This window comes from Erpetoichthys calabaricus, chromosome 7 (assembly GCF_900747795.2).
Source record: "Erpetoichthys calabaricus chromosome 7, fErpCal1.3, whole genome shotgun sequence".
Classification (NCBI taxonomy): domain Eukaryota; kingdom Metazoa; phylum Chordata; class Cladistia; order Polypteriformes; family Polypteridae; genus Erpetoichthys; species Erpetoichthys calabaricus.
In genome coordinates, this window is record NC_041400.2 from 189,836,142 (window position 1) to 189,846,213 (window position 10,072).

A 10,072-nucleotide genomic window follows, 5' to 3' on the forward strand; every position below is an offset into this window, starting at 1 on the left:
ATTTATGATGCAAAGTGACAACCTCCTCAACAGAGCAGAGTTCTGGAGGTCTTTTGCTAGAGTCTATTGGAGCCCTGAAGGTCTGCAGCTAGTCTATTGGTATTCATGGCCATGTGCAGCATTCCGAGAGGCCTGTCACCCATGATCAACACACGAGATTGAGAGACAGCAGGTCTGTGATGCCCTTTCATGTTCAGGGCTACACGTGAATTACATTGAATAGTTTAATGAGTATCTACCCGGAGCCAAGAGGTGTTGCTAAACCGTTGAACTCCATTCATGATGGGGACTGGGATTTGCTATTGTTCCCCACAAGCAAGAAATTATCTTTCATCATAAACTTGCACTGGTTAAGTCCCTGCCCTTTCGTACACAGTGCCCATCATTACTATCAATTGGGTGATTTAGTGAGGTTCTCAGATCACTTCCTACTGTGGTCGCTCACAGCCTCTGGTGGAACACCTAGAAGATTCTCAAACTTGACTAATGAGGAAATAAAAGTTGTATCAAGGCTTTTGTAGGCCATTCTTACTGTGCCTCAAGGAGCGAGACCAGAGAGTGCCATGTCCAACCGACCCTATCTCCTCCACCGGTCCTCCCACCAAGCTGGCATTGGACCAGAACCTAACCCCATTTTTCTCTTAGGATTAATGCATTTTCCGTATCCACTGGGTGTTTCAGGAAAATAGCCCCTGCAGAAATCGAGAACTAACTGTAGTATAGAATAAACAAACAACAGAGAAGACTCAAAAGTGGAAAATGAATATAAGCCAGCGACTTACACACCCTGGCTATAAAATGCCATCGAGTCCATCTGCAGTCAGGACAGTTTTAGGCGGCTCAAGACATTCTGAGGCCCCTGTCAGCCGCATCTCTTTTGACTCCACCCACTTTCCACGCCCCCCCCCCACTCCCGTGTTTGCGTTACACTTTTGTGCCAAATGTATATTTATAGTAATTGTGGCAAACTGAACATGTGTGCAAAAAAATATTTATTATAAATAAAAAAAGCTTCACCAGAATAAACTGTCATGCTAACGTAATAAACTTGCTGCGAGGTCGTGAGTCATCATCCCCAGTGGATACGCACAGCCGCTCGGCTAACAGAGAAGGTCTTAGTTGGGCAACTCAGGCGACTACTTTATGCCTCTTTGTCCTTCTGAAGGTGAGTGCGTCATTTCTATGGAGCAGAAACTCCGCCACAATTAATGAATCGTCAATATAAATATTAAAATTTTGTACACCAGTAATAATACAGTACTAATGATATAACACAGAGAGGAGCACAAAGACAGGACTCTAAAGAGCTCCTAAACGTAGTATTGCATATTTTGACTGTTTGCACAAATTATATGATTTATTTGATTCAGAATCCATAAGAGCATGTAGTGTTAATCATAGTTGAGTGCAGCATATCATTTATTCTTCTTCTTCCTTAGCATTTCCCATTTCTACATGGTGTCAGCCTTCGGATTACCAGTGTACATCCATAGCCACAGAGCCACTACTCCGTTGAGTGCAGAATATAACTAACGTATTAAAAAGTGCAGTCTCATGAATGAGACGTGGCAAACTCAGATATAATACGTATACTATTGTAATGGCCGACCCCTTACCCAGCTGGCAGCCACACTACCAGGACCTGTGGCCTGGATGAATTATTAAGAAAACCTATCAATACCAAGCCGTATCTCTGACAAATAATAATAATTTTCCCTCCTCCCCAATCGACGGTTAAGGACTAGCAAACGAAAGCAAATATGTAAAATAAGTGTGGGAATATATTAAATACAATACAATGACAGATACAAGAGTATAAATCTGTGATGTAAAGTATATCTACATATACACACACATATAAATATATATATCCATCCATCCATTTTCCAACCCGCTGAATCCGAACACAGGGTCACGGGGGTCTGCTGGAGCCAATCCCAGCCAACACAGGGCACAAGGCAGGAACCAATCTCGGGCAGGGTGCCAACCCACCGCAGTATATATATATATATATATATATATATATATATATATATATATATATATATACTGTATATATACTGTGAATGAAAGCCGGGTCCCATGCCCAGCAGGGACGCCCCTGCTGCATCTGTTCCGGGGGAGCCACCATGGGCAGCTCAATACCTCCCCCGGGACTCTTGGTGGCAGCTTCCCTGGCGGACGGTGATCCCCCAGCCTAGCGCATGGTTGGGGGCTTGGATGGCCGCTAGGGGGAGCTGCATGGAGTCTGCAGCCCGGCTGGTCGAATCTTCAGCCCCACCTGGAAATGCAATTAGGACCAGGTGGTCAAGTGGTGGGAGAAGAGAAAAGAGTGCTGTTGTTGTTGTGTGGAAAAGAGTGCTTTTGGGACTGTGTATTGCCTGTGGGTCATGGGGAAGACGTGCGCCCACGGGTGAAGAAGAAAAATAAAATGTCCTTGTTTTATACGTGCCTCTGTGTCCTTCTGTGCCGGGTCAGGCGCCTATATAGCGCCTTTTCTACTATATATATATATATATATATATATATATATATATATATATACAGTACTGTGCAAAAGTTTTAGGAAGGTGTGAAAAAATGCTGTAAACAAAGAATGCTTTCATAGATAGATAGATAGATAGATAGATAGATAGATAGAGAGATACTTTATTAATCCTAATGGGAAATTCACAAATGGAAGTGTTAATCATTTATTTTCATCAATCAACAAAATGCAGTGAATGAACAAAAGAGAAATCGAAATCAAATCAATATTTGGTGTGACCTCCCTTTGCCTTCAAAACAGCATCAATTCTTCTAGGTACACTCGCACACAGATTTTGAAGGAACTCGGCTGGTAGGTTGTTCCAAACATCTTGGAGAACTAACCCCAGATCTTCTGTGGATGTAGGCTTCCTCACATCCTTCTGTCTCTTCATGTAATCCCAGACACACTCGATGATGTTGAGATCAGGGCTCTGTGGGGGCCATACCATCACTTCCAGGACTTCTTGTTCTTCTTTACGCTGAAGATAGTTCTTAATGACTTTGGCTGTATGTTTGGGGTTGTTGTCCTGCTGCAGAATAAATTTGGGGCCAATCATACGCCTCCCTTGAGGGCACTGCATGATGGATAAGTATCTGCCTGTATTTCTCAGCATTGACAACACCATTAATCCTGACCAAATCTCCAACTCCATTTGCAGAAATGCAGCCCCAAACGTTCAAGGAACCTCCACCATGCTTCACTGTTGCCTGCAGACACTCATTATTGTACCGCTCTCCAGCCCTTCAATGAACAAACTGCCTTCTGCTACAGCCAAATATTTCAAATTTTGACTCATCAGTCCAGAGCACCTGCTGCCATTTTTCTGCACCCCAGTTCCTATGTCTTTGTGCATACTTGAGTCGCTTGGCCTTGTTTCCACATCGGAGGTATGGCTTTTTGGCTGCAACTCTTCCATGAAGACCACTTCTGGCCAGACTCTTCCACACAGTAGATGGGTGTACCTGGGTCCCACTGGTTTCTGCGAGTTCTGAGCTGATGGCACTGCTGGACATCTTCTGATTTTGAAGGGTAATAAGCTTGATGTGTCTTTCATCTGCTGCACTAAGTTTCCTTGGCCGACCACTGCGTCTACGATCCTCAACGTTGCCCGTTTCTTTGTGTTTCTTCAAAAGAGCTTGAACAGCACATCTTGAAACCCCAGTCTGCTTTGAGATCTTTGTCTGGGAGAGACCTTGCTGATGCAGTAGAACTATCTTGTGTCTTGTTGCTGTGCTCTTGTCATGACATGAAACTGTCTTCCACTACCTCACCTTGGTAGCAGAGTTTGGCTGTTCCTCACCCAGTTTGAAGCTGTTTCTGTTTCAGTTAATGACTGTGTTTCAACCTACGTGTGACATTGATGATCATTAGCACCTGTTTGGTACAATTGGTTGATCAGACACCTGACTAGAATCCTACAAAATCGCTGACTTTGTGCAAGGGGACCTATAAGAATTGATGCTGGTTTGAAGGCAAAAGGTAGGAACACCAAATATTAATTTGATTTAGATTTGTCTTTTGTTCACTCACTTTGCATTTTGTAAATTGATAACAATAAACAATCATTATTTATATTTCTGAAAGCGTTCTTTGTTTACAGCATTTTTTCACACCTGCCTAAAACTTTTGCACAGTACTGTATATATATCTCCCTCCACCAAGGCAGCTAAGTGAAAACAACACCTGTACAATAAAACACCTGTACAGTAAAACGTATAACAAACACAAATAATAGCAATGTATGAGTACTGAATGACAATGAACGTGAAACTGAGTCCGGGTAAATCACTGTCCAGAATACGGATGACTGATCAAAATGGATGTGTTTGAATCTCCCGAATAAAACAGAACAACCTCACCGTGCTTCCTCTGTGAATGGTGGATTATAATGTTCAACCCCAGGGTTGCTGGCGATGATGGTGTTGTCGTGATTTCGGCGGAATGGGAATCAGACTGGAACCAGGCGCGATGTAAATAATAGCAGAATAATGTGGATTGGTTGTTGGTACTTGCAATCTCCATCTCTCTCCCTCTCGTTTCTTCTTTCCCTCCTGATGGTTTAAATAATGATGAGCCAGATGTAACTGTTAAAATCCCGGTCCTGATGTGTCCAGGGGGGTCGCTGCCTCCCTGCAACACCCTTTCCCTGTTTCTTATTACAGGGATGACATTTAAACAGACACACATTAGTTTAAACGGGGTGCTGAGACGAGATGCGACTGGGTGCAACACAATAACCACCAATACCTATGTGGCCCCGCTACACTATAAAATACGAAATGTTAAGATTTTTTTATTCAATTTGTTTCTAACAACTGCTTTGGATGCAGAGCTGAAAAACCTCGATAGTTGAGAAATTTAATAAATGATGAATCCATGTTTGAGTTCAGGAACTAAAGGGAATTGAAATCATCAAGAGGGGCGTGCGTGTCATATGGGCATCAGTTTAGCAGCGAAACAGGGGAGGGGCTTCGGAAAGGGGCGTCGATTTATGGGCCTCATAGTGTCCGAGGCCTAAAACTGTCCTGACTGCAGCTGGACTCTTCTCATAAAATGGGCCGGACCATGCTGTGGACAGGCCAAACTCCGAAGCAGGGACATCAGCACATTTCCGAATATGAGTAACAGGCATTGAGATGCCCAACAAAACAATAAAAGTTTATTGAAGAAATATAAACAGCTGAATGATCAAACCAAATGAAAGGAGCTCATTAAAGAAGAGCCCATGTTTGAGATGTTGGGCAATAATCAATGGAGCTTGTTTGAAGGCAGAGAGGGGAATAACAGCATAGCCAGTGCATGAAAGCACGCGGATCGATGAACGCAAGGAGCTTCATCATAGCCAAGGGTGTCAGAAAAACAAAAAAAAGAAAACAAAATCAAAGGAAGTGAAGAGAAACGCTTCCTGGTCTGGTCCACCAGATCCCACAGGATAGGAATTCCAATTATAATACCGTGTACAGTAGATCCCAAGCCCAGAGAAAACCAGCTCTGTGTTCGCTCCTGATACTGAGGTGTCTTTTTGTAACAATTTGCTTTCTTGGTGCCTGTTGAGATATAAAAGCAGCTGCTGTTCCTTGAAGAATTCATCAGCATCTTGGATCTCCTAAGATTTCTTCTTCTTTGTCTTTTCAATGGCGGTTGAACTGGTGCCACCAGCTAGCCTGGAGTGTGATGCAGAAACCCTCCATTTAAATGCTCTCTAATGAATTAATTAACTTCAACTATCAATGTGAAGGCTTAGCAGCACTTTTGATACTCCTAGCTTGTTCCCTTACCTTCACCTCTCTCCTCATCCCTCTGCCACCTCCACCCTCAACCTTCTTGGCAGGTGATGACTTTGCAAGCATTTTTCAGGAAGAGACGAATGTCAGCAGCAGTCGATTCTCGTTCCCCCTTGGCCGGTCTGCTCCCACCACCATATTCTCCTTCTCCATACAAACAAGTCAAACTTAACAAACCTAAATTCAATTCAACCCCCCCACCCAAGAGAAAGAGAGGAAGGCCAACAGCCCGAGTAAAACTTTAAGAGTAGAAAAGCGGGGAGAGAATCCTTTTCCCCAGTATACAGTAAGTGCTTATTCTAAAATGTTATCGATTAGATCCTGCCAGATTTTATAAAAGTTTGGAACTGATCCTCTAAAATTTGTTTCCAATTTCAAATAGTGTATAACATCAGTTACCTTCTGACTTGAAAGAAGTGGGCTTCCGGTTGGGCAATAGTGCCAATAGTGAAGTAAAGGTGTAGCAGTCCGGTGCCGCTAAGATTCACACCGACGAGAAGACGGTGATTTATTTATATTTTGCAGAGGAGATTCCAGGGACGCTCCCAGCCTTGGCCCGACCCGCATACACTCAAAAACAGAGACAAAATACTGTAAAGCACACTGGGAACAATTAAGAATATGATGAAATTAAATAATATAAATGAAAACAATAATACCACCCCTGTACCCCTTACGGCGATATTACATTAAACATATAAACACAAACAACTCCACACAGCAAACAGTCCATGGAAACAACACCGGATGCAATGAAAGATGACGATGGTGAGTCCAGAGATCTGCACGCTGAAAGAGAATGAAAAGACAGTCCTACCGGTAGACCCTGTAAGGGTGAAGATGGATGGATGGTTCACGAGCGCTCCTTTTCTTGTGGGGAAGCCAATGAATCCACAATCAGTCCTCAGCACACAGGTTGACAGAAGATGATCCAGACCCCAACAACAACACAATCCAGGACACAAAGACTAAATACAACTTAATCAACAGTCCGACAGGTAAACGCAACACAAAATACAACAACAACAAAAAACACTTTCTTCCTTAAACACCTGCTCTCCTTTAAAACCCTTCTGACCACCTTTGACCCCCAACAGCCCCTGCAGGGACTGCTGGGAGATGCAGTTTTAACTAATAGTAGCACTGCTACAAAGGCAATTACAGTTGGTCTGTCCTTCTCTACTTTAAGCCCATCTGGAAGCCCACCAAACACAGCTGTTAATGGGTTAGGAGTAATTGTGATGCCCAGGCTGTCTGATAGGCATTTAAAATTTTGGTCCAGAATGATGTTCATTTTGTGCAGGCCCAGAACATGTGGCTCAATGAGGCTGGAGCTCGATTGCAAAGTTTGCAGGTTGGATCTTACCCTGGAAACATTTTGGACAGATGTACTGGAGAAAAAAATTTAAGTTGAATATCCATTCATCCATTGTCCACTGCTTATCCGAAGTCGGGTCGCGGGGGCAGTAGCCTAAGCAGGGAAGCCCAGACCTCCCTCTCCCCGGCCACCTCCTGCAGCTCCTCTGGTGGGACCCCGAGGGGTTCCCAGGCCAGCCGGGAGATATAATCCCTCCAGCGTGTCCTGGGTCTGCCCCGTGGCCTTCTCCCAGTGGGACATGCCCAGAACACCCCGCCCTAGGGAGGCGTCCAGGGTCATCCTGACCAGATGCCCGAACCACCTCAACTAACTCCTCTCAATGCGGAGGAGCAGTGACTCTACTTCCGAGTCTCACCCGGATAACTGAACTCCTCAACCTAACTCTAAGGGAAAGTCCAGCCACCCAGCGGAGAGAACTCATGTTGGACGCTTGCATCCGCGATCTTGCTCTTTCGGTCACTACCCAAAGCTCGTGGCCATAGGTGAATAATTGAATAATAAGTTGAATAATTAATAATAACTAGCCGACGCCTGGCGTAGCATACGGCGATGTAAGAATAGGAATGGAAAACGGTGAGAAGGGAATTCAGAAATCAAGAATCAAGAATAAATACTTCTTGAAAGACACGGAGTGCATGTAGAATTACCGGCCAAGCAGGATTACATGTGAAAGTGATAAATAAATCAGGGTTTCCGAATTTACGTACTATGGCCATGGCATCCTGATAGTTTTGTTGCATGTACCTTGGACGTCCTGGAAATGTGGTGTGAAGGACAGCCGGGTCCCATGCCCGGCAGGGACGCCCCTGCTGCATCTGTTCCGGGGGAGCCAACATGGGCAGCTCAGTACCTCCCCCGGGACGCTTGGTGGCAGGCTCCCTGGTGGACGATGATTCCCCAACCTGGCGCAAGGCTCCATGGGAGATGGAGTCCTCCACAGCCTGGTTGGGGGCTTGGATGGCCGCCAGGGGGAGCTGCATGGACTTTCCAGCCCAGCTGGTCGACTCGTCAGCCCCACCCGGAAGGTCAATTAGGGCCAGGTAATCAAGCACCTGGAACGCTTCCGGGTGGGGTATAAAAAAGGCCAGCCACCACCACTCGAGAGAGCCAGAGTTGGGAGGAAGAAGGACGAAGCTTGTGGTGGAGTGGTGGGAGAGAAGAAGTGTGGTTTGTTGTGCTATATATTGAGTGTATTTGGGACTGTGTTGGGCCTGTGGGACACGGGGAAGGCGTGCCCCACGGCTGAAGAGAAATAAAAAACTATTTATTTACGTACGTGCCTCTGCCTGAGTCTGTGCCGGGTCGGGCGCTATATAGCGCCTTTTACAGTGGACGGTAATATGATCATTTTGCCTTCACGTACGTTGTTATTTTCAGCGTTTGCTTGCAGTGCGTCTGATAGTTCCACGTGAGGAAGACATATTTAGAAATAAGGTGCTTCAGTCTTTCCAAATAATAAAGTATGGTGCTAATAGAACTATAAGAAACATGTCACTTATGTATTAATAAATAAGGAGATATTAAGCTTGTAGCGGGGCCACATAGTTAGTGTTGTAAATGTCAGTTCTGAGTGCTTCTTGTTTCATTGTCCCGTTTCCTGTTTGTATGTGTATCAGTTAATGCCGTCCCCGAAAAAGGGGAACGGATGATGGAAGGAGACCACAGCCGCAAACCTGGAAAACACCTGTTCACGATTAATCAATTACTGCCGTCACAGGACTATTTAAGCCAGCAGGAGGAGAAGGAGAGAAGAGGAGAGAAGGAGATTTTTTCACATTCACAACCACAAGCCATCTGTACCTGTTATAGTCCACATCGCTCATTTCCATCCAGTTTGTTTTTCTATCCGCCAGACTTGCTTCAAGAACCTCATCACGAGAGACCCTGGGGTCGGAATTAATTTGAGTAAGCCTTATTCGCTTGGCGGTTCTTTTATCGGGAACATGTTGTAAATCTTTGTGCCAGCCAATGTCTCCGTAAGGGAATAAAATAAAACCATAGGATCGCAATTCATATTGAGCGTGGAAATCTGTTTACAGGAGTTGCCTTATGGGATAGGTTTAGGTTAGGTTTAGGTTAGGTTTCTTTATTTAGTATATATAGATGGGATAGATGCAAAGGTCCCTTTCGGCAGGTGGTTCGCCATCTTCTCCGACGAAAATCACTGAAACATCAGTGTGACATGTCGGGGGAATTGTATCGTCATAAATCCTGCCTAGGGGTTTCCTTGAAAACCATTCGTGCAGATGCTGTTGGATTGGACTGAGCGATTTCATGCATGTGTTTGTATGATTTAGCAAAGGGGTTGATGGTTCTGAGTGTGGAATCTAGCTGGAGAAGTACATTTTCGCTGCATGCAGAGTTTGCTTTATTTTGTAAGTGTACTTCAGTAGCTTGCGCCGTGTCAAAAATATACAACTGTCCATATCCTGGAGAGGTAGAAGTGTTAGCGTATAGTGGAGAGATTTGGTGATAAATTTGCCCGTGTATTTTAAAACAGTGTGGTCCGTGGCCAGGAGGTTGAGTTATCTGGGCACCCATGGAAGCAAACACTAAAGAAGAGTTGTATTCTCGAATGTGTTCACGATAATTTTTAGCTTCTGATGTTTGCTGTGTAAGAAGCTGTTGTAAAGACACAGGTGGCTCCAGCAAAGGTGGTAAAGCTACTTTACCGTTGTGGCAGCACCTCAAGTACTTGTTGGCTGTATTACGCTCAGCAGGCCAGTATAGTGCACGACATGGAAGAGGACGAATAGGAATCGAGAAATGCTGTGTCGGCTGTGTGTGGGTGGGACCGGTTTGGAAGTGGAAGCAGGACGAACCAGAAGAGAAATTTATATGAGATAATAATTCATTTTATTTATAAGGCACTTTACATTT